The following is a 24,035-nucleotide window of genomic DNA, read 5'->3' on the forward strand; positions in this document are numbered from 1 at the left end:
GTTCTATACAACAACTATAGATATTGATGATTTGCTCTTGTTAACCTGAGAGCCATATTTCAGCAGGGCGCAGCACTGTGGTGTAGATGTTGGCAGGCATACGCCCATGGGGGTTCATAAATAATCAGCTGCATATGTTTGTTGTCCTGGTTGAGAGTGCTGATGTTTTGGAACTTGCTTTTCTTTTAGTGTGGAAACGTTAATACAAGTGGATACAAAAAAATGTATAATTATAAGGTTCAGTGTTCAGACCATAAGTGAAGGAATGTGCGCCGTGCGTTCTTGTGAAGACTTTGGGATCATACGTGTGCATTTGTGAATATGTTGGAAAACCAAACGCTGGTCTGGGTTCAGATCTGTTTAGTTTCTCTACAACTTTAATGTCAGTATAGGCTAATTAAGGCTGAGTTTGATGACCTGCACAGTTAATAGAATATTAACCGCGATAACGATTTTGGGTTCCTCACGATTAAATAATTGATTGATTGTATTTCAGGTTTAGGGCGACTGATGTTAAGAAAAAAATAATAATAAGCAAAGAGTTCATGAAACGTGTGTCTGCGCCGCAAAGCAACACAACTAACTTGTTCACGCAGCTGAAAAAACAGCACAAAGTGCAGCATGATGAGTGAATGAAGGCCAAGAGGAAGAACGTCGCTACGCCCTCTTCCTGTCAAGTCAGAAATCCATAACAGCGATGTTGTACAGCGTGACACCCTATCCATCCAATCCCCAAACACAAGTGCAAATTACCAATGATGCACCCATGCAAAGGTGCACCAAATTCAGGTAAAAAAGTGTTTTGCTCCTAGAAGATTCTCCAAATTCAAGAACCTACATGAGCCAGAAAAGCCATTGAATTCAATCTGAAACTACATAAAAAAATGTTGTCCCTAAAATTAATAAATAATTATTTTATCAAAATCGGGATCTAAATATTGATCAAAGTACTCGTTCCATTCAGCTCAGCTCGGCTCAGCGGCAGCATTTCTCTGATGGACACAAACTGGCGTTCTGTTTTAGAGTTTCACTGCAAGTCAAATGCAACAGCAAACTAGCTTACCACAGCTGTATTAACACAAATTAAACACGATTTGTAAGGATGCAAGATCTAACTAACTACTAACTTAATGATTTAAAATAAGTCCACATTTTATCAGGACTGTCCGCAAAAAAAAGACCTAAAAATGACCTCATTATAACACCTCAAATGACCACAGAGCTCCAGTAAGAGCAGCTTTCTTCCACTGTTTTCAAACGTAATTCTAGCTGTTCAAAGTATTGCTAAACAGGGTCAGTGGGAGAACACACGCCCCGGGGCCCTCCTCATGCTGACCGGTTGATGCAGCTCATGCCAGGCTCATGCTGGAAAATCAAAATACTGGTCCATGTTGAAATATCAGTGTCGCTCATATCATCCCTCCACAGCCGAACCCTGCTGCTGCTGAATAAATATTCAGTCAGACTATGTTACAGCTAAAGTCCTCCTGATGCTGCTGTTAAACAGCTTTTCCTTCAGGCATGTGGAGGGGACACCCCAGGGCCTGGGGGTCAGGGAGGGCGTGAGAGCACAGACAGAGAGGGACGGAGACACAGACTGAAGGGGTCCCGTCTCTGAGGATGAGTTCTGAGCGGCAATCCAATACTGTAAACACACTGTCTGCCCTTAACCTGGAAGACACGACCCCATGAGGACGCTGAGAGAGGACGTTCAGAGGAGTTCACAAGGTTATTAAGAGCAGAGTCCATCTTGACAGATCGTTTAGTCTCAGACAGAGCCATAAAATATTTATTTTCTGAAGTTGTCCAGATCCTCTAGCGCTGTGGAAAGTCCTGAAACACTGCTACTACATGGACAAAGTGCATCTTCACATTGACTTTAAGTAATAATCTCGAAGAATTTCATTTAAATAAAATAAATGCCATAGGTGCCGCCAAAGAGAACGAAACTGAGATCTGAGGAGATTATCACTTTCATGCTGCTCTTGTCCGAGCAAAAACCTCAACTCAAACTTGTCAATAATCAATAATCACAGGACGTCCCTGAAGCTATAGGGTTTATATGCTCACAGTGTACCTTGTTCCTGTCTTACAAAGGAGTCAAATAACAGAAATAGTCATTTAATAATTAAAAATATATATATCAACTCTTCTGGCAGACTCATCAACTGCTCCTCTGCAGAACTGATGTATTCATTTACTGTGTAAGTGCACATCCGGTCATACAGTTTGAACAGGAAATATATCACATTAAGGGAGCAATGATAGCATCCCATGGGACCTTTGAGCGAATAATATGCCCACCGAGCTTAAACTGCCAGCACTACGTGTGACTCTTTGCTGCTGAACTTCTGTCAATGTAACTATCCTGTCAGCTGAAGTGTTTGATACAAACTGTGTTATCAAGTGATATTCAAAACATTTTTAACTGTGAAGTCATTTGCTACCTCGTCTTGTGTTTTATCAGCTTTGATGTATGGGCTGCCAGTTTAGCTCAGCGGTTAAAGCACATCCCCCATGTACAGAGACACAGTCCTCGGTGTGGGGGCGCCAGGTTCGACTCCAACCCTCGGCCATTTGCTGCAGGTCGTCCCTCCCTCATTTCCGACTCTTTCCACCGTCCTCTCAATAAAGGCAAAAAGCCCAAAAAATAAAATATTACGGTATGAAAATACGTTTATCAAACGAATCAAGAAGGTGAAAATGTCGCACAGTTTCAAGAATTATAATCCAACTGTTTGAATTCTCATCACTTCCTAAGAAAGACTGGATATGACTGCAGCATGTGCCTGCGGCTTCAAACTACATAATAAATACATATAACTCACCCGCTGAGTCAGTATCCTGACTGCATGAAGCCAACACCATGACTCATCACTTTAAAACAGCGACAGATTGGCAGCGGGGTTAAATATGGCGTATAGGCGATTTATTTTAGAAGCAATTTTTTTTTTAGTATATTCGATTAAATTCTTGTTACACCCCAACAGCATGAATAAATCAAATGGTCTGACTAAAAAGAGAGAAATGTCTTGTATCTGTGGCTGTTGCAGGATTGTAATGAGCCCGTCTTATCATTCACTTCAAACCAAATGAAATGACTGGTTGACTTAACGGCTTGTCACTCTACGCTTGCTGTCATTTCTCATGAATCCTCATGAGTCCTCTACGAGCGAAGGCTAGTGAGCTAGCTGCAGCAGAGCGGCAGAGAAAAGAGGTCAGAGCGGTAAGCCCTACGCTCCTCTTCTAAACCCTCTATCTTGGACTCGTCCTGCACCAGTAGTGAGTCACTGTTTTGTTGAGTCATTGATCTTATATGTGTTTCTGGGAGGTGGCCTTGGCCTTTTGTCAAAAATCGAGCTCACTCTTGGCGCTATCGCTTCAGTTTTCCTTCCGGAGAGATTCATCTTAGTAGCTGTCGTAAAAAAAATATAATTTGCAAAGATAGAGCTTTTAACTTCACTGACTGAGGCACCATCAAATTGACAAGGAGCAGCTCATAAATTAATTGGGAGTTATTACTGTCACTCGTAATCATAACTGAACGTCCAGTTTGAAAAGAAAGCCATAAAGCCATGGATACGGAGGACTGACACGTAGCTTGTCTGGCTTATCATTTAATCATGACTGCGTGGTCACAGATTAAAATACATGGAAATAAAACACAAACATGCATTTACACCAAACATGTATCTGTATCACTCCAGTATGTCTGTATTAAGAGGAGCTCTGCCTTTGAAAGTCTCTGTGTGAACTGGTATCACAATCCTGAAAACAAGCAGTAGTTTTCTTTGCCAGGACTACTTGGCACAGAACGAGGGGCCATAATCCACTTCTTGCAAACATATATCTGTTGCTGTTGCCAGTGTTAGAGACGTGACAGTTTCCCTTAAAAAGCCCCGCGTCCCAAATTTCAAGTTGTTTGGAACGTGTTCAATCAGCTAATGTTACACTTTTTTAGTTCCTGGAACGCAGCAACGGCCAACTATCTGAGTTCTCACAGGCGGCGTGTGTTTGTTTGTTTGTGCCTGGCTCCATAAGCTTTTTGAACATTTCCGTCACAGAGCACTGGAAAACTATTAACACGTTCAATGGCACTTTATTTTTTTATTCTAGTTGATTGGCTCTGCTTCCAGCAAAAAACAGTCCTGTCAGATATCGAGTATCAAGTTTTTTCTTCTCCTTGAAGTTATAAAAAAATAAAAAATAATGGAAAATGCTGCAATAATTGGAAGCAGGGATATGTCACAGAAAGTCTGGTCATACACAGAGGCAGCACTGTCTGAAGGCTTACGCAGCTTCTCGAAGGACTCACAAAGACAAGAGCTCAGTATGGAAGGAAATACCACGACGTACAGGAAAACACATCTGATCTCATTCTGTAATTTCAGTCATACATTAAGGTAACTTTTCATCGGCTATTTAAAGTAGATATCTGTTCAGTAGGTAAGGCCACTGAAGGAGGCACAATTTTCTGAGTCAAGCCTGAACCATATTGTCTGTCCAATATTATCTGTATCGGCATGCAAGTTGTGCACTCAGTCTCTATTGTTTACAATACTTTAGATATAGTTGAAGTGGTTGACATTGTTTTGTAATGTTAATTATTCTTCAATTAAGTTGTTGTTTAAGGAAAAAACCTTCTGAGTTTCTTTGCATGGTCATTTTGTTGCATGTGCAGTGTTGAACAGGGGCTCCACCCGCCAGTCTCTGCGCAGCTCTGGCTCCAACAGACGTCACCATTCCGAGATGGCAGCGCCTGTCACGGGGGCTATTTTGGTATCAATATCGTACAAAGGGAGCAGATGGAGATGTGCCGTCCATCTATACAGTTATTGGTCGGGACCAAAAAGTGGGTCACAGAGCTGTTTTCAGTAGGATGTATGCTTGAAAAAAAGTGTGGCAAAAAGTCGATGCTGCACTTTTATTATGAAGGACATGAGTATCCTCTGACGGGCATGCAGTAGAAGTTTACTCACACTCCATGTATCCACTGATTGGGTAATCCCAGTTACATTCTTGAAACTTGATGAGCCCTACAGTAGATGCATTTATGTTGTTTTTCACATTATTTCTGTTGTAAAAAGGCGGCTAACTGAATGATTTGTAGAGGGAATACTTTCCTCACTCTGCTACCTGCTGGTCATTTTGCTAAACCATTCTACTGTTGGGTTTCGTGAAGCTGACATACAGCGATGTTTCGTTCCGTCTCAGGTCCAAACTGCACCAGTTTTCATTACATAGATCTGAGTGGTTAAGAAATTTCTGAAATTTAGGATTTGTCATTAAGGAGGTGGTGGTGGGTCCTGAGGCGAGACCAGTTGAGTACCACTGCTGTGAACGATACATTTGTGGTTAGTTAAACAACCTATATGTGACCTTTGTTTAGCCCAGAAAGGTGTACCACCAAAAGCAGCATCATCTGAACCAAAAGGCCGCTCCTTAAACAGTGAGGGACTGTGAACAGAGAGAAACACAAGCACTGTCCTGTCATGCATACTAATTATGTCTGCGTGACTCTGTGTGTTTTTGTGTGTGAAAGAGGAAAGGAAAGCTCCAGAGATTGTGAAAACAAGTTCCATTTACGGTGATAAAAATCTGTTAATCTGGCTGTGCTGGCCCCTCTCCGTGTATCAGCCCCATTCATTTCCCTAAAGGCCCTCTGGAGTGGGGTAACTCTCGGCTGCAGGACTGATTCACACTTAGAGAGAGAAGCAGATGTTTGGACAAAGTTGATAAACTCGTCGCATTCGAGTAGTAATCCTTCTTCACTGTGTCGATGTGGCTGACAAAGTCTTTCACCAGTGAGCACACACATCACATAAACAAGACATCAGCAGCCATAAATGTAAAGACATAATCAACACACAAATGTCAAACATGCCGGCTGCTCGGCAGAAATCCTGACGGTTTCTGATTGCTCTGCAGACTGAAATGTGACTTATTGTGTGTAAGCAGAAGCATGCAGAAGACGACACACAGCATCACTTGATTAAGACAACATGTGCAAATGTGCAAGCGAGCATGTGAAAAGGTCGACCCAGGTCACAGGTTTGAATGAAAACGTGTGTCTTTGCATGTGTGTAGGTGTGTGTGTGTGTGTGTGTGTGTGTGTGTGTATGGTTGTAAAGCCTTTGCTCTGGCCGCGTAGCCTCTTTTTTCCAGCTTGCAAAATGTGGAAAAAATGCACTGTGACTCCAAGGGTGAAGCAAAGTGCCAGAAACGCTAAACCAGGACAAACGCATAAAAATCCATGGCTCCATTAGCCGTGTTTCAGGCTTAGCCTGGCACGGCTCGGTTTGGTTCACTTTGGCTTTAAGGAAACGGATTTCAGAACAACAGCTGCGTGTTAAACAAATTCCAAAATCCACTCTTCAATCTTCGGCAAAAACAGATATGCCGATGTAGGAGGGTGACATCACTGATTGAACCAGACTTCATTTGTAATAAAGAGCCTTTTGTCTGCAGCTTAATCTATGTGAGGACCAGGGATGGCTCTCGTTTCTGCTGGGTCCCCAGACAACATCTCCCATTCTTTAATGCAGCAATGTCTCCAGCTTTACAATAATGACAATATACATTATGTATGAGACACTCAGTGACTCATTATGACGTCACCCAAGTATCTTATTGAAACAATTAAAATGCAATATGTTTAAGCCCTGATTTTGGTGCCTGTGCACTCACACAGCTGTGACAGTTTACAGTGAAACAGTGTGAAGAGTGGATCTAATCAGAGAGGATGGAATGCGACCTCTCGCCCCAACCAGTGGCCCTCTGTGGCCGCTGCAGCAGCCTTATCTGATTGGTCTGTCTGGCACGATAATCATTTCCAGAACCCAAACAGGGCCGCCAAAAACTGGAGGGAAAAGGGGGGAGCGAAGAGAGAATGGACCGTTTGAAAGCATGAGTGCTGAAAACCCTGCAAGCTGCTTTTGATGAAATCTGCCTTTAATAAAAAAAAAAAGAAGAAGACAGACTGTTTCTGAATGATTTACAGATAAAAAATATCAATGCATCATTTTCATACCAATAACGTCTGACGAGGCCATACGCACAACATAAGATGGTCAAACAGATCACTGGGAAGTTCCAGAAGTAAAGGTAATAGTGTCCATTTTTACAATTACAACACACTGTGTGAATCTCCAAAGTGTAACAATCATGTTTCTCCTGACTTGGTATTGATACCTTTGCGTTTTCAACCAAAGTTCTATCGAAACTGTTCCAGTCAATCAATGCCAATCACTTTCAAGCATCCTATGATATCAGTTACTTCCCACAACTGCAGCAGCGACAACCCATACAGGCAGTAGTGTGGTGAAGTTGAGCATAATGTATTGGAGCGTTGGTAAATGGACTGCACCTTTATAGCGCTTTCTAGTCTTTTTACACCACCTGTCACATTCACCCTTTCACACACACTTTCATACACTGTTGGCAGAGGCTGCTACGCTACGCACTTCACAAAGGCCGCTTAAGTAGGCTGCTACATAAAGAGCCAATCTGTCAATCAGTACTAATCACATTCACACAATGATGGCTATGCCTACGGGAGCGATTTGGGGTTCAGTGTCTTGCCCAAGGACACTCAACACGTAGACTGCAGGAGCTGGGGATCTAACCACCAACCTTCCAATAGACAGACAACTAATTCTACCACTGATCCACAGTTGCCCGGCAGCTCAGCACGTCAACTTGCCACCAAAATATTTGAAAATCTGAGGTATCAAAAGAAGGACTCAATTTGTGTCCGTATCACTTCAAGCCTCCTGTAATTACAGCTGATATCCCAATCGTTTGTTAGCTTGCAGTCGTGATTGCCTTTACAAGCACACCCAACTGTTGATTGGTGGAGTAGGGGGAAGTCGATGGCCTATTTAACAAGAGAGTTCATAAACTCCACAGGGTATCTTCAAATTAAAATGAATTAAACTACTGTAACTTTTGAGCTGAAACACTTTGGCAACCTGATACTAACTTCACAGCTTTTCCTGTCCAAGAAAAGGCAACAGGGTTAAGTTAAAATGTAATAACTGCTCTAATTGCACATGACAGAGGCTACCATTTGTCTCCTTTAACAAGGTATAACAGCTAATTTGACAGTGATATACTGATGTTTAACAAGGCAACTTGTCAAACTGCAAGACGATCATGGACATGAAATAATATCCTTTTTTTGTCAAGAAAAAGATCTGGAACAACAATCCAGCAAATGTTCGCGGGAGCGAACTTGTTCCAACACCGGAAAGTCGATTTTAAAGCCTTTAATTCACGATAAGAGGGACTTTAATTTGTCTGTTTCCTCACACAACAGAAAACCTCACAGCTCCAGTGTTTGTAGTTCTGATGATGAACTGAGGTTCTGCACTGTGTTCCTGCAGTATGTTACAACTGAAATAGCCACTAAGTCACTCTTAAACAGCACAATGAGCAGCAATCCCTCACCCTCTGTCTCGCCATGCAGCTCTCACACAAACACACTCCCTCTACTCGGTATTTCTCTCCATGCAACATGTTTTTTTCCCCCCCGATTCTGAGCATCAGCATGCAGAGAAAAACCCATCAGTAATCCCCTGCTGCTCCGCTCTGGAACTGCCTGGCTGCCCCATGGTAGTTATAGGTCATTCACACACACATGCACACGCACACACACACACACACACGCTCACACATGTTCAGAACACACACATGCTCATACGTCCACAAGCGCAAATGCACGCACACACACATCTACAAGCATAACATGGTGAGTGTAGGTCATGGTAGTAGAATCTTTCTCTCTCTCTCACACACACGCACACACACACACACACACTTGTACACAGCAGAGACCTAAGTGTGTGACAGAGAAATGGCAGTCTTTTATCGCGCCCTGCAGTTTAACCCCTTCTAATCCCTTCAGAGTGGCACAGCTTTATGGTCAATTCACACTCTTTCATGCTTTTTATTCTCCCTCTCTCTGCAGCCTGGAGAGTAATCCCCACAGCAGCTGTGGCAAAACATCACACGTGTGTGGAATAGACTCATCGTACACAGTGACAGTGATACGGATAAAACACACCAACACAAAAAGCTCATTGACACACAGCGCAGTCACACAATACTGGGTGGTAATGTGCTAATTAATATGACGTCTGAATAGACTGCTACAGCTTCCTCCTGCACCAAACTCGGATGAGGATGTTAAATTATTTTTCACTCTTGTAAATTAAACTGTGATAGATTTTATTACATTCTCCTAATTCTAAAAAAAATAGTGTTAGTGCCACCACTATTTATAATTTCCATGACAAATAAATATGCGGGTTATTTTCCATTTGATCAAAAGATAAGAGCACAACTTTGCAGGTTTTCCAGAGCCCAGAGTGGCGTCATCAATTATAACTTGTTTGGCAAAAGCCCTTTTTAAAGTGCGGCTCCGCCTCAGCTCCGTCACAAAGCTCCGCCGCTGTGCCGCCTTTGTCATTTTACACTGAATGAAACAACACTGGCGTAAAGCCGCCCATGGGTATATTTTGACATTGTGTTATGGCATTGCGGAAGCAAAAGGCGCACACCATGTAAAAAACAAAAGTGCAAGCTGCACATAGACCTACACACATGGCACTGTTCCGCCCTGCTAGCTGTTGTTTGCTCTGACGCCGTTTTGCCTGTTACACCTCAGGCGGCAGAACAACTTCGGCCTACCATTTCGCCTTCACGGGTTTTACGACATCTTCAAAGTCATCCCGTCTTGAACTGGCAAGGTAAACGGGGACTCATCGATCAACGTTTGGTGGACAATTTTGGGGTGACATAAAACAAAACAAAACAAATATCTTTTAGAAGAATAATATTTTATGTTTCCAGTAGAGTTCAAAGACTTTCCGAATAAATGCCAAGGTGCATTTAAGATGCAGAACCAGCACCTTCCAAAGACACTTCACTTTAGCCCTTTTAAGCCTTAGTTAAAGAGTTTTGCTAAATTTGATGTAAAAGAGGAAGCCAAGAAAGACTCTCTATCTGATAGTATAAGAAATCTATGACTGCATGCTAAGATTGAACTCTGAACAAAGGTATCACAAAGGAGCAGTAAGCATGAGCTGAGTTTATAGTGTAGCTCTGCAGAAGAAGAAACATGGAGGTGAACTGCAGGAGAACGAAGGGAGAGCAGTCATCTACGTCAGCACACAGTGGGAAAATGAAAAGTGTTGTTGTGTTCAACAGCCACATAAACTGTTCAGTTTCCTCGGTTTCACAAGAGGAAAGAATTTGAAACAGAGTGGAGAGGAGAGGAATAAAACTCTCTCTCTCTCACTTTCTCTCCCTCACACACACACACACACACACACACACGCACGCACACACACACGCTCAGAAACAAACCCCATAGCTACATACAAAACACGCTGACTCAAACGCACTCGTAATATTTCATCCAACCAATTTCACAAAACCACATATATAAACACTCAGACACGCAACTGCACACATATACACAGGCACACGCTGCAAGGAACACACACGTGCACCCACACACACACACAAACACGGAGCGTAGAAGTGTGTGTGTGCAGCGAACGGCTCCATTTCTCTCATTAGGGAGAAGGAGCTGCCTGCAGCAAAGCCTCGTCTAGTCAGTCTGCTGAGATCTCTAAAACCAACAGTACTAGTCAGCGAGAGAGAGAGCGTGTGTGTGTGTGTGTGTGTGTGTGTGTGTGTGTGAGAGAGAGGGATGAATAAAAGCGTCACACACTGCAGCCACGATGAAAAACACATAAAGACACTGAGTGGAAGAGAAAGTCATGAGGAGTAAAACAGGATGATGGAACACTGTAGAGGCAAAGTATCTTTAAATTCACTGATTTTACTTTTTGACTGGTCAACCTTGAATTTAAAGGCTGGACGGAAAACCACGGCCAGAGTCTGTGGTGATCTATGTGTTACTTTAAAAGTAGAGCAACACGAACTAAAGGGCAAAAGATATAGTCCTCATGTTCTCAATTGCAGACGAGTTACAGTGAAGACAGCAAATAGTCCAACTGCTGCCTCATCGTGAAAAAATACATTCAAATTAAGTTTTAGAAATCTAGAAAAACATGTAACTGATACTTTTGTCATGTCAATATTTGGGCTGCACGGTGGTGCAGTGGTTAGATTCCTAGTTCAAACCCCGGGGCTTTCTGTGTGGAGTTTGCATGTGCCTGTGTGGGTTCCTTCCGGGTACTCCGGCTTCCTCCCACAGTCCAAAGACATGCTCGTTAGGTTCACTGGTGACTCTAAATTGTCTTTAGGTGTAAATGTGAGCGTGAAAGGTTGTCTGTCTCTTTAGCCCCTTCTGCACTGCCAGTTCAAGGTGGGATTATTACTCCCATTGTAACAGACGGTGGCATGGAATGAAACGTCGGGGCGAAGTAGTTCGGCCTCTGAGCATCGGAGGTAGTAAAAGAGGCATCAGTGTAAACAGCGGACTGCACACACTATTTTTTTACACCTTGCACACGTTTTGCTTCCGCAACACCGGAACGTTCTGTAAAAACACACACTGGGGTTGCTTGGTCCAATGTAAAAAGGCTGCATGAAGGCGGAGCTTCGTTACAGCGCTGAGGCAGAACCGCAGTGTAAAAAGCGCTAATGTGTCAGCCCTGTGATTGACTGGTGATCAGTCCAGGGTGTACCCCGCCCCTCGCCCAATGACAGCTGGGATTGGCTCCAGCCCCCCAGCAACCCTGAACAGGATAAGCGCTATAGATAATGGATGGATGGATGTCAATATGTGGCAGGTTCTAAAGGATGTACTGATTATATTTATTTTCAAAAGCAAAGCTTAAAGCTGAGAGCACTTAAGACTGACCAGCTTTAAGATTGAGCTGAGAAAGAGTCTTTTAAATCACCCCAAATAATCTCTTATTTTGTAAAATCATGATTAAAAGCTGTGATATTAGAAACAGGCTCTGGGAGACGGCGAGGTATTTTACCATCAATTAAAATTAGGATGCTCGGTTGTTACACGCACAGACACACAAAGGAGAGCCGTGTAAACATCCTGAAGGATAGGGAGAGGGAGAGAGAAGAAGTGAGGCAGAGAGGGAATAAAGACACAGGGAAGATTTACACACTAAATAATCGCACACAATACCTAAGCTGTGGAGAAAAGGGGGACGAGAGAGAAATAGAGATAGGCACAAAAACAGAAAATAAAAGACAGCCCCATTAGGCAGAGGTTATTGAGTAAATTCATCTCACTAGACAAAAGCTTCTCCTGTGATTGTGTCGCTACTGCTGCTTCCACCAAACTCAACACTTTCTCTCCAATTTTTGGCCCATTTGCAACCCCCCGCGTCTGTTAAAAGCCGAATTACCCGTCTGCGTTGCCTTAAAATGGTTTCCCATGCATCACCACCCTATAAAGGTAGCGTTACACGGAGCAATTTCACCGGCAGAGGAGATGCCTGAGCGCTGCCGCTTTCACACAGGAAACCTCCAGGTGCCTTAAATGGATTTCAACATGTTTTTGACCCGGTGGTTTACTTTGTTGTGTGGGAGTGGAAGCATTTACTATCAACACTACATCGTTTCTGTGTCTTATCAGCCGTATCCTTCTTTCAGACAGAACGCAGGGGAATTTACAGCTGGCAGAAACGCATACAAAGACAAATAGAAGAAGGGAAACAGACCTGGATTGGCAGAAACTCTCTCTCTGAGGCTTAAACCGAGCAGAGAAAGTTCATTTCTCTACTCGCGCAGAAAGTTCATCCGTCACAACAAGGCAAAATCCAGTTACCTTCCAGCAAGAGCCAGGCACTGGTGTTCTGTACTTCTGCTTCCTTCTCAAATTTATTGCAAGATGAATGGGATTTTGGACCCTTCGCACCGCCCTCTAGAAGCTTCACTCCCCAGAAAGACATTGACAGCATTGTTGCCCAATTCAGTGGAAGATCAATCAAACACCTACAGCCCAAAGCAATCAAATGCCAAGCGTTCTGTGTGCGTACAGAGACTGTGCAAGGATGCAAACACACCTGCTTGGGTGTCCTTGAGCAAAATGCTGAACCTGGAGGCTTCGTGATGAGAGCCAAGAGACACATAAGAGGACGCATCCCATAAGGCTCTCTGATCCGATTTCTCAAACACACACACACACACACACACACGAACAACACCATCACTTGTGCAGGGTTGTGATTGTGCAAGACTAAGCACTCAATAAAATGAGGTGGGCCTCCGTGTGCGTGTGTGTGCGTGATGATAGGAGGAGTGTCATTGTACTCGCTGACTCAGCATTTCTGCACAGACTGTCATTCCTGTCATTTCACTGCGGTTTGCTCACAGCTGGGGGCAAAGTGGGACCTGCCAGGATCCCTCTCACGAAATTTAAAACACTGGATCCATGGCACCGTCTGTTTACCTTATATTTTTCCCCCAGCTGGCAAATTGTTTCTGCTGGCAGGATGATGAAACACTAATCACACAAACGCTGCTTTGCGTTTGTTCTGGCCCGTTTCTTTTGTTTCGGAGTTGAAATTGAGGGATGTGAATATTGTGAGGACTCCTGGGGAGCTCTGTTTGGTCCCACCGTGAGGAGAGAGACTGAACTCTGGATTGTTATATTTTCACAGCAGGAGAAACCAAACAGTTGAGTAAGTCCTAAGTTGACATTAAAATGAAAGTTACACTTTTAGGAGTCGGCTATGCTTATTATATCGTTTCCTTAAATTGATCGAAAACAAGAGTCTCAGCTAAAAAGTGCAGCATGGCCTCTGGGCTTCTCTGAGGGAATTCATGTACACAGTGGGGATGGGCATTTGAAGGCATATCAATATTTGAATAAGTGTAGCGCACACATGTAGCCTGTAGCGGACGAACCGCAGGGGCAGAGGATGCTGCCGCCCAAGGGCCCACACTCAGAGGGGGCCTCCTTATTAGCAACGTTTCAGCCACAGGGCCCTATCGTGCGCCTGGCCCAAAGCGCCATGGTGCACAGCGCTATTTTTCATCTGTCTCTGCAATTTAAAGGGCGCATTAGTAAGATTGACATACATCGTCGTTCACAATGTGCGAGTTGTTACTCACACAGGGAAATATCTGAGTGCTTGCTGACAGTGAAATTAAGTTGTTTGTGGGACTGAGAGCTTTTGTTTCCCTCGTCTCCTCACGTCATAATACTGCTTTTGGTTTGGTGCTGATCTGGTGATGCCAGAAGATGAGGACACGCTCACCGCTGCCTCCACAGACGCCCGCTTCACCTCAGGGAGATTCCTGCTCGAGCCTCGCACGGGCCAAATTTCTCCTTTGTACATATTTTAAACGACATTAATATCCACGTTTAATGAACAATTTGTGATTGATATAGTTCATGAATAATACTTAATGAACTTTAGCCAAAAAAAGATCCATAAGCTACAGCTATAGTCGAATACCCACGTCATGTATCGGTCTGATTATGTCCACAGAAGAACACCTTATGGTGCTGCGGTGACCCTGACCTGCTGCATATGGAGCCAATCGTTGATCCTCGTCATCAAAACCAGTAAAGGCATCAACTGAGTCACCCAAATCACTCTCATTTCAACTCTCTCTTTTACAACTTGTTCTCTAAATTCCTAATCACTACCAGAAAGACAACAATTTGAATTGCACAACCTCGTCCTCGGTGCCTTTGTTGCTTCCCTCCTCCTGTGAGTCGTCCCGTCTGAGTCACACTGTCAGGAACACCGTCACTCCGTCTCTGCCTCGCTGCTTCCAGCTCCTCTGTCGTCTTATTTTCCAGCTCTCATTTTTTAAAACCTTGCCTCAGTTGTTTTCTCCTTTACTTTACTCTCAGTGTTATTTTACTTTTTCTCTTGTTTGTTTTACTTCCTCTCTTTTATCCTTCTAGGCCAGAGTAAATATACAACACTAGCCAGGCTGCAGCATGATAACAATAGAAGACACGTAAGAACAAGAGCACGTAGCCTGTTCTCTGTTCTTTACAAATGTTTTTGGTCTTAAATTACATTTTACTTTTTGCACTTCAACAGTTGTTTATCTAAAAATTGCTGAAAACTTGGACAGAACTGTAACATCTGTCGCTGCCTTCCCTTTAAACTTTTCACCCCAACTACATTCCAGTTTCTTCATCCTCTCACATCCGCTCTGTTCCCCTCCCTCCTTCAGTGAGCCTCACCACAACAAGCACACACAGCCGAGCACACTGAACATCACCGCTCCCACCGTCCTCTCACCATCACAGACCTCACTTATCCCCGCTCATCCTCTTCTCTCTCCAGTGTTCTTTACTGTCTCTCCACGAGGTGCCAAGGTCAAGTAAGACACGTTTTAGAGTTGTGCTTCATAACAGGCTGCAACACGAGAGCTGTTCCCGTCGACCAACTGCTGCAGAGTCTCTCTGCTTGCTGAAATTTCTGGTGTCAACCGTGTTAACTTGTCTCCCCACAGGAGGTGACAACATTCAAATTGCCACTCATTGCCACTAAGTTCAGAGCCAAAACAAAGTCAAAACAGCACACATTACTACAGTTATTTCTCCTGGAAGAGGAACCATTTCCCAGTGAAAACTTTCTAAGCTCGGCTTGTAGCCCCCAAAGCCCTGCCTTAAAGTGTCAGACACACACTGATTTTAGCATAACACCGACATTATACTGTGTTTCTTAACAGTTTGAATTACCTTGTGTGTTTGCTTTGGAAAGGAGGAGAGCTCTGCGGATAATTCGACTACCAGGAAAAACACAGTGAACAATAAACAGTGAAGGAATCACAGCCTAAAACCAAGCTGCACACTTAAGCTCCTATCCCACTGGTCAAAAACCAGCTAACACCTGCTAACACCTGGCTTTTTTGCTTAGCGGGAAAGGTTACAATCGGCATTCAGACCCGGGTCAAATGATTCTGCAGTAGACCCGGGTAATTATCGCCCCGGCAGCGATCGGCATTGATGGGAACACAAACAGGTAACTTCTGCGACTCCTTGTCAGCTCAGCTACAAATTCCAGACGTCTGCGCCGAGTTTGATACACAGACTGAATGAGTGATAGATACAATAAAGACCTAACCACCGTAACATCTTCACTATTTACTAACCCTGTATGGGCGCGTTTGTGACGTCAGACAGTGACGCAGCAGAAAAGAGACCGAAAGGAGTATACTTCACTGGCAATGGGAAAATAGAGAATCAGCATCTATAAGCGGGTCTTTCCGGGTCTGAAAAACCTGCGTCAACGCACTAGTTTCGGTGGGAAAGGCTTGTTAGAAACAAGCGAGCAGCAGCTCAGCACACAGCCCCTCCCAGGTCCTGTGTTGGTTGGAGAAACCCGTTAACTTCACAGCTGCTCCTCCTGCACTGCTCTGTCTACAATGACACAGCTAACTAAAACTGCAAAGATTCGGCTGATGAAATGAGCGTCTGCTTTGGGTCTTCTTGATTAATGAATGGAATCATTGACTTTAAGGAGGCAGTCCTTAAAGATCTTTGGCTTCTCTTTAATGTCATTTTGTGCAAAGCAACAAACATCAGCTTGGTTGTGTTAGGTAAGCCTGCGGTGCAAAGTGTGTGCCACATCATAAGAATTGTAAGTGAATCAACTTTTAAACTCAAACAGTCCTACACTGCACTGTAACACAGACGCTTCGCCTCAAAGAGCTTTACATGGGATCGCCTGGGGGAAGATGCACAAGACAGATCAAATCTATCCTGCTCAGAAACTCATTCCGTGTTGTTTTTACAACATGTTTTCCAGCACGTAACCTGGCGGAGCTCTTGATGGCCAAATCTGAGCGTTTTAACAGGAAATAGCGGCTTGTATTGCTCTTCAAACTAAGAATAGAGGGCATGACGTAAAGTCCCTGTCTTCTCCTCTGCATCGTCCCCTCGACCCACTTCACCGTTTCCCTACTGTTGTTCCTCCCTCCTACAGCTCCACCAGGCCTGGGGAAGTCTAACCATCACTAAAGATAACAGAAGACAGATCTGCATCTGAAATCCATGTACGGAAAAAACAAGAACGGAGCACTCTAACTTTGACCTTGGCCCAGCGCTAAATATATACGAGGAGAGAGGGAGGATGTCAGTGTGTGTGTGTGTGTGTGTGTGTGTGTGTGTGTGTAAGAAATATGGGTACTTGCTGATTGGACTAATGTCGAAAAAGTACAGGAAACATAGACAAGTTCAGTAATGCTGGTTTGTTCAGCTACACACACACACACACACACACACACACACGCACACACTGATTATTTTGCTGCCTCAACTGTTCAGACAGCACAGAACATAAGGCAGAAATTGGCCATTTGGGACAACAAACACAAGCTGTATGTTCTGCAGCAGCAGAGGAAAATGGGTTGCTGAAATTCTTTTAATTGCTGACAAAACAACAGCAGAATTATCCTTGCTCACACTAGGATAGGAAATAACTCCCCCGCACACCCACCCGCTGTTTTGTCTCACTTGAAAATACCGAACCTGGATGCTAACGACTCAAAAAGCTCCTTGCAAGTCCTATTTTGAACACGGGAAGAGAGCGTTCGCAATCAGTCAGTGTGTAAAAGTGTCTGCCACCTCCGTCTTGTGGTTACCTGTCACATCTGTGCGCCTCTTCCCCCTTACAAGAGAAACTATTTCAATCTGCCTGCCCTGTTTGATCTGCCTCGGCCTTTCACTGCAGAGGCTGCTTCAAAAAGATGCGGGTAACTTAAAAGCTCCGTCGCTTCATCTCGCTCTCTCCACATCTCTCTCTCTCTCTGGCTCTCATCCTCTTTTTCTCGGTCTCTCCCTCTGTCTGTTTCTGCTCAGACAGAAATTGGATGTTGTGAACACTTTGTCACTGGCTCTTCAGAAATAGAAGCAAAAAAAAAAACAAGACAAATTGGCTCCTCTGCTGCAGCGTCACCGGTGCACACGTTGAGGTCATTACAACAAAACAGGAGAGATCGACCACTTTGCAATGCCTGTTACTGTTAAATACAGACGACATGATGTGAAGAGGCTCCGTATGAGTTACTGAGATAGTTTTAAATTATAGATTACACCATCCGAACTCGGCACTTTATTATGTGCTCTCATTTTCCTGATGGGAACAGTTGTCTTCTCGTGCATCCATAAAACCGGCTCCCTGGATGTTCCTCTGATCATAACATATGAAGCTCTATATAAGGTTTATTCTGTGTTGAATCCAGGTGTTTTTTAATTGTTGACTGCTGCTATTCTGCGGAGTAAGTGTAATCTAAAATGATCGGTCCACATTGAAATGACAGACGGAGACAGATACAGCAAGCAGAGGGAGAAAAGCGCCTGTCAACGCCTCATGGATTTTGGGTATAATCGATTATGTAACCTAGCGGCGATGTTTCACTGTTTAAACTTGCTTGGCGCTCTCGTATCACATCTGTCATCTTCCTGTTTGAACAAGTCAATCACTGTAATTTGATCGACATGCCTGCGTGCGCTGATCAGATAAATTGCATTCCAAAAGCGGTTCAAACAACTTGAGCTGGAGGAGAGACTCAAACTGGTAGTTTGCCGTGTAATATCAGCTTACTTGGCAGTCAGGTCCTCAGCAGCTCGACAGGCAGGGAGCGTGGCTCTAACACTGCTGGATCGGTGCTTCAGCTCCCGCTGGGGCCGCCGCAGCAGCATTTAAATGTAGGCACTCGGAATAAAAACCCTCAGCTAAATGCCATTTTCATTACATCCTATGGACAAGATATGATAGCACACCCTTCCTCTGGGTGTTTCTCAAATGGAATGAGTTGAAACTGCTTTATCAATCTGCTTTATTGTCATTCTATTGCCTCCTTTCCTCCTTGGTTTTATTTATTACAGGCATTTGAAGTATGAAGCGGCTCGATGCAGACGGACCGCAGGGTGCATAGTCGATTGTCTGCAGCTCTCAGCTCAGCTGGTGCTTGAGCCGCTGAGCCGCTGAGGGTAACTGACACAACACCGACCCCCACACACCCACCTGATCCCCCTACACACACACACTCACGCTCCCCTAGGTGGAAGGTGTTTTAACCCAAGCACAACCGTTTTCCTGCTGGGCAAGCTGGCGAGTTCACAGAGTCCATTCTCACTAATGTGGCTCAAACACTCAGTGTCATGAAGCGAAACAAAGAGACTTCGGTCCACAGGAAAGGAAGTTGCAGCAGTTTAAATCAGCTCTCATACATGTTATCAGAGACTACAGCTTCAGTGATGAGAGGAAATGAGAGGTCCAACAGAAATACATGAAATTACCTCTTAGCAATGACAATTACATGATGGTGACGTGCTGTATACTGTTGCTTGCTGGCATCGCAGACACAATGCTAATGCAAACTATGAAGCAGAAAATAATCTTTTCTGACACTGCGTTAATGTTGGCACTATGGTTACATTTAGGCATAAAAACGTCTTGTTTTGACTGTGGTTTTAGTTTTTAAAAAGTCCCAATTTCAGTAAAGTTTCGTACGTACACCTTAAATTACACAAACAGTAAGTAAGTCAAGATTGAGCTTTGGTCTTACCCAGGACTTGTACATCCGTGGGTCTGGTACAAAAAGGATCATCACTGACTTTCCATTGCCGTTGTTTCTGTGCTACTGACGAGCAAACACATGACATGGCCCCACCATGGAAACCGTACACAGTGCACGGTGGAGAAGAAGAAGGCCTTAGTGAAATGACCACCGTTTGGTTAGGTGTAGAAGAAAAGGTGGTGTGGCTTAATATGTCTACTTACATCAGTTAAGTCACAAACACACATGACATCAAATGATGTACATGACGCAGAAGTAAATAAGTTGGCTTTTCGCCTCATATGCGACATCAGCTTCTGTGTGTCTGCCACAGACAGGACCCTCGTTTGCTTTATCACATTATGCACCAACACCACGTAATAAGCTGTCAAGAATTCCTGGTCGTTTCATGTGTTTCAATGAGACCACGCGGCTTACAACAATAAGGACATATAATTGGTTAAATCACATGAAATTGCTGTAAAATGCCAACCCATCTACTGTGCTTACAGCCACTTTGATACCGCATCCGTTACTACGACTACTGAGCAGCACAACCACAGCATCAGTACCTATATAAATATTACATAAGTGTAGTCACATCACGCACAAAGAACTAGAAGAGAGTATGATGTCTTTGTTTTAAAACTGCGATCAACCAGCGCAGGCACTCACATGGGAACTGTCATCCTAGATCTTCCTGTAAATGTGACTGAACTCCAACTAAATGTCTCTGATACATGGTGAAGGTGGATACATGGAGAGCGGGGAGAAAGGATGATCTCCTCTAAGAACAAATTAATAATAAAAGACTCCAAGAATAAACTAGGTAATTAGGTTACAGGCAGCTCAAAGCGCATGCAGCACCGCTGTCGTCGGGGGTCTGATGATTGTGACTCATTCCAGGCTAAAACCTCTGAAAACAGAGTGTGTCTGCGGGTTAAACAGGAACTAATATGTTCCCAAGTCATTATGTCGCTATAACTATGCATGCAGTCACTTTGCATGTCACGCCTCAGCTCCAAAGTGGAGGTGATGCTCAGGGTTTCTGCCTTATCAACGCGTCCCAGCACAGGCACACACATAAGAGCGAGGGGGAGAAGTCTTTCTTCCAGCATACATCTCTTTGCATCTCCTCCACAGCTCCCACATCATCTCACACTCATCCTCACAAGTTCACCCTGGAGAGAGATAAGAAGGGAGAGAGAGGGAGATGAGAGGAGATTCAGAGCATGCAAAGAGACGACTCTCTCCTCTCTCGCTCTCTCTATCACACACACACAACCTAAAGAGTTTTTTTTTCTGTGTGCTTGGCAGCCAAACTGGTGGCTCTGCGCCCGTAGTCTCTCCAAATCAGCCTGTCTGCCTCACCTACGCATTTCAAGTCAAAAATTCATAAGGTGACACAAAACTGTCAGAGCACGTTGATGCTGCTCCAAAATGATGGTGCTGTGCGTGTGTGTTTATGTGTGGGAGTGTGAGGGCAAACACACACACATCAGCACACATACACTGACAGGTCAAACATTCTGCACAGCTACACACACTTTCAAACATTTACATCTTCCGTGTAAACAAGCACAAATAGGCACCCAGCTGCGTACATTTACAAACTTGTACACACAAGATCATGGTATCTGCATCTATATGCATACATGCACGCACACAGTGAAGTTTAATTCGTGTCTTGAGCACAGATGCAACCATGTTCCCATCCCTGCTGGGTCCAGTCCTATTTTTCAGCAAAGAACCATCACAATAAAACACAACAGCTACACATACCAAACTCCAATATTACTCTATAAGGGCTTGTGTGTCCTCAGCAGAGCGTTAATTTCGGCTACAATTTACTACCAAGTCTAAAGGCAGGCATCACTATACCATCGCCACCATACCAACATTCCTTTAATACTCATGTGATCTGAAATGTTCCCATTAAAGCTCGAGCATGTGGGAGATGAGACACCCCCGTGGAGCTTATACACAACCTATTCATGCTGCCAGTTTGCATCCAAAAATCCGCAGCTGCTTGCCAGTGAGGTATAAGGCAACGCTTCACCTTCAACAACTTGACCAATTCCAGCAGAAAGAACGGGGGGACGTTCAGTCATTTCGGGGATCCGCAACCTCGGCATGCGTCTGACTGTTTCCCTCTGTGTGCGCAAAACAAGCCATGCGATGTGACGAAGCGCAAAAATGAGAAAAAACAACAACAACAGAACGCCTGATTTCTCCCGCAGCCTAAACGGGTCCATGTGTGGTCATGGTAAAGACGCAGACGTAGGGAGAGAAACACAGGCGGAGGGTACGAAGGAGGACAAGTAGAGGAATGGGTAGGCAGGAATGTCACCAACATTTCGGATGTGAAAAAAACTCCAAAACCAGCAAGGAGATGATTAACAACCACAAAAAGTTTGCCTGTACTTACTGATCAAACCGCCCTTCGCGTCTGTCCTGTTTGGCATGTTTTTTAGGATGTCAGAGTTGCAGCAGAAGACATTTCCATTCCCGGCGGGCTCGTCAGACAGCAGCAGCAGCAGCAGCACCGGTTCCAACGCTCAGCTCTGCAGTTCCGTGCGCACAGGAGAGCAGCGCTCAGCATGAATGAGAGGAGAGCTGCGGTTAGACTCCGGCATCCCCTGGTAGAGAGAAAGAGAGAGAGAGAGAGGGAGAGAGAGAAAGGTTAGTGACATGAGTGCGCCCCCTGGCTGCGAAAGAGCGTTACAGCGGCTCGCTGGACGCACTTTTCCATGGCGCGCATAGGTGGCAGCATTGGACGCGGCACAGGCTGCGGGTTCCGTGTGTTCTCACGCTGCTTCTCTACTGATTGAGGCTCATAAAAGACATGACAAAGGTTGTTTTGATGGAATCAGATTCTTTGATGTATTCCTGATAAAAGGCTGCGTCAATTCAGCCTGATTGACTGCTTGTGCCACCTTATAATGCATGCAGAGAGGCACTGCACTGTTTTCATGTCTTCATGCTGCTCACACTGTGTGCCTCTGTGTGTGTGTAATTATGTTCTTTTGTGTGTTTCTGATTTTATTTATCTTTTATCTTAGTGTGTGAATGTATGTATGTAAAATGTGAAGTTGTGTTTTCTGTAGAAGGGTCTGTGCATGCATGTATGCACATCAATGTAGTTGTTCGCGTGTGTAACCACATGGCGTGTGTGTTTGTGAGTATCTATTCAATAGCGTTCACTGCTTAAGGTCAGCTCCCTTGGAACTTCACAAATCATCTCTATCGGCAGCGTTGGCCTTGTCCGTTACTTCACCAAAGACCACAGCCTGCTGGAGCTCGTTTACAGAATATTCCCCCTCTGAAACATCTTTTTTCACAGATGAAAAAGGTCGATTGTATATTCAAATTCTCAATCATTTAACATCATTGTGCTGTTTCCAAACAGACACTATCTTTACAGAAGCAGCAATGTTCAGGGCTGAAAAATGAAGCCAACAACAACCAACAACTGCAGTTCCTCAAACGAACAGAGGCGGCCTCATATTGAAATACCAGACCTGACAGCGATTTGAACATGTTCACAGCCTGGTACAAAAATTGGTTTTGGTCTCTGCAGCTCATTTATCCATTCATGGCAAGTTTTTACCACCAATTTTAATTATATTAAGGCTTAAAGTGATGCATAATTACGGGCATGGCAACTTTGATTTGCAGGTGGGTGCTGCTAGCTTTGGAATCTCAGCCAAGTTTGTGTTTTTTATGCATATAGGAGGCAAATACAATGTGCATTTAACTGTACTAACAGACTGAGCAAAAATCTGTACTCCAGTTTGTTTGGTCAGTGAAATTGTAGTATAATTTTGTTTATGTGTTAACACTAATAAGCAGGTATTCATGTCACCTGGCTTGTTAGCTTAACTCGTTAACTAGCTGATTAGCCGGCTAATGGGGCGCTGGTTTAGCTCGGTTGGGGGACAGGGCGCCTCATGTACGTGCAGTCCTCGGCGCACTGATCGCAGGTTTGACTCCTGGTCTGCTGATCATTTGGTGCATGTCATCCTCCACTCTCTACTCCCCCCATTTCCTGTCTCTCTTCAGCTGTCTGTATAATAAGCCAAAAAAATCATCTTTAATTAGACAGCTAATGAATTAACCTTAGGTATAGACTTTATAACCATGTAAACTTGATAACTTGGCTTGTGCTAACTCCTCTCTCCTCACCAGCATCCTGTTGTCCGAATATTGTCATTTCTAAATAGAAAAAAACACAAGGTGGCCAAAATGTCGACCTAACTGCATTAAAATGCCAGCCCTCTAACTCTACAGTGGCGACGTCCACTGGTTCATACTGTCTGTTATGCAGCATATTTACTGTATGGCTTTGGTCTCACTGCTTTGCTCAGCTCGGCTCCAGCTACAGACCTCTGATAAACCCATTGTACCAAAGAGAGGACAATAATAGAGGTTAGCGACATAGTAAAGCATTCAGTTGCTCTTGAACCTTAAAAAATGGTGATGGGATGGAGGAGATAAAAACGGTGAATAAATATTGCAGGTGGCCAAAAACACAACTCCTATTTAATGCTAATATTCACTGT

The 24,035-nt window shown here is 44.1% G+C and overlaps 1 protein-coding gene across 1 annotated transcript in view; it reads right to left on the reverse strand.

The window, feature by feature from the left end:
- LOC138590044 (plexin-A1-like) overlaps positions 1-22,021 on the reverse strand; it is a 294,703-nt gene extending 272,682 nt beyond the window's left edge. Inside the window, exon 1 of the mRNA XM_069660575.1 lies at positions 21,902-22,021. The gene's annotated coding sequence lies outside the window, so the exon portion shown is untranslated. The remainder of the gene's footprint in view (positions 1-21,901) is intronic.
- Positions 22,022-24,035: the final 2,014 nt, after the last annotated feature.

The sequence above is a fragment of the Semicossyphus pulcher genome, unplaced genomic scaffold, assembly GCF_022749685.1.
Source record: "Semicossyphus pulcher isolate SPU_LCO1_2020_fin unplaced genomic scaffold, fSemPul1.0.p SCAF_13, whole genome shotgun sequence".
NCBI lineage: Eukaryota > Metazoa > Chordata > Actinopteri > Labriformes > Labridae > Semicossyphus > Semicossyphus pulcher.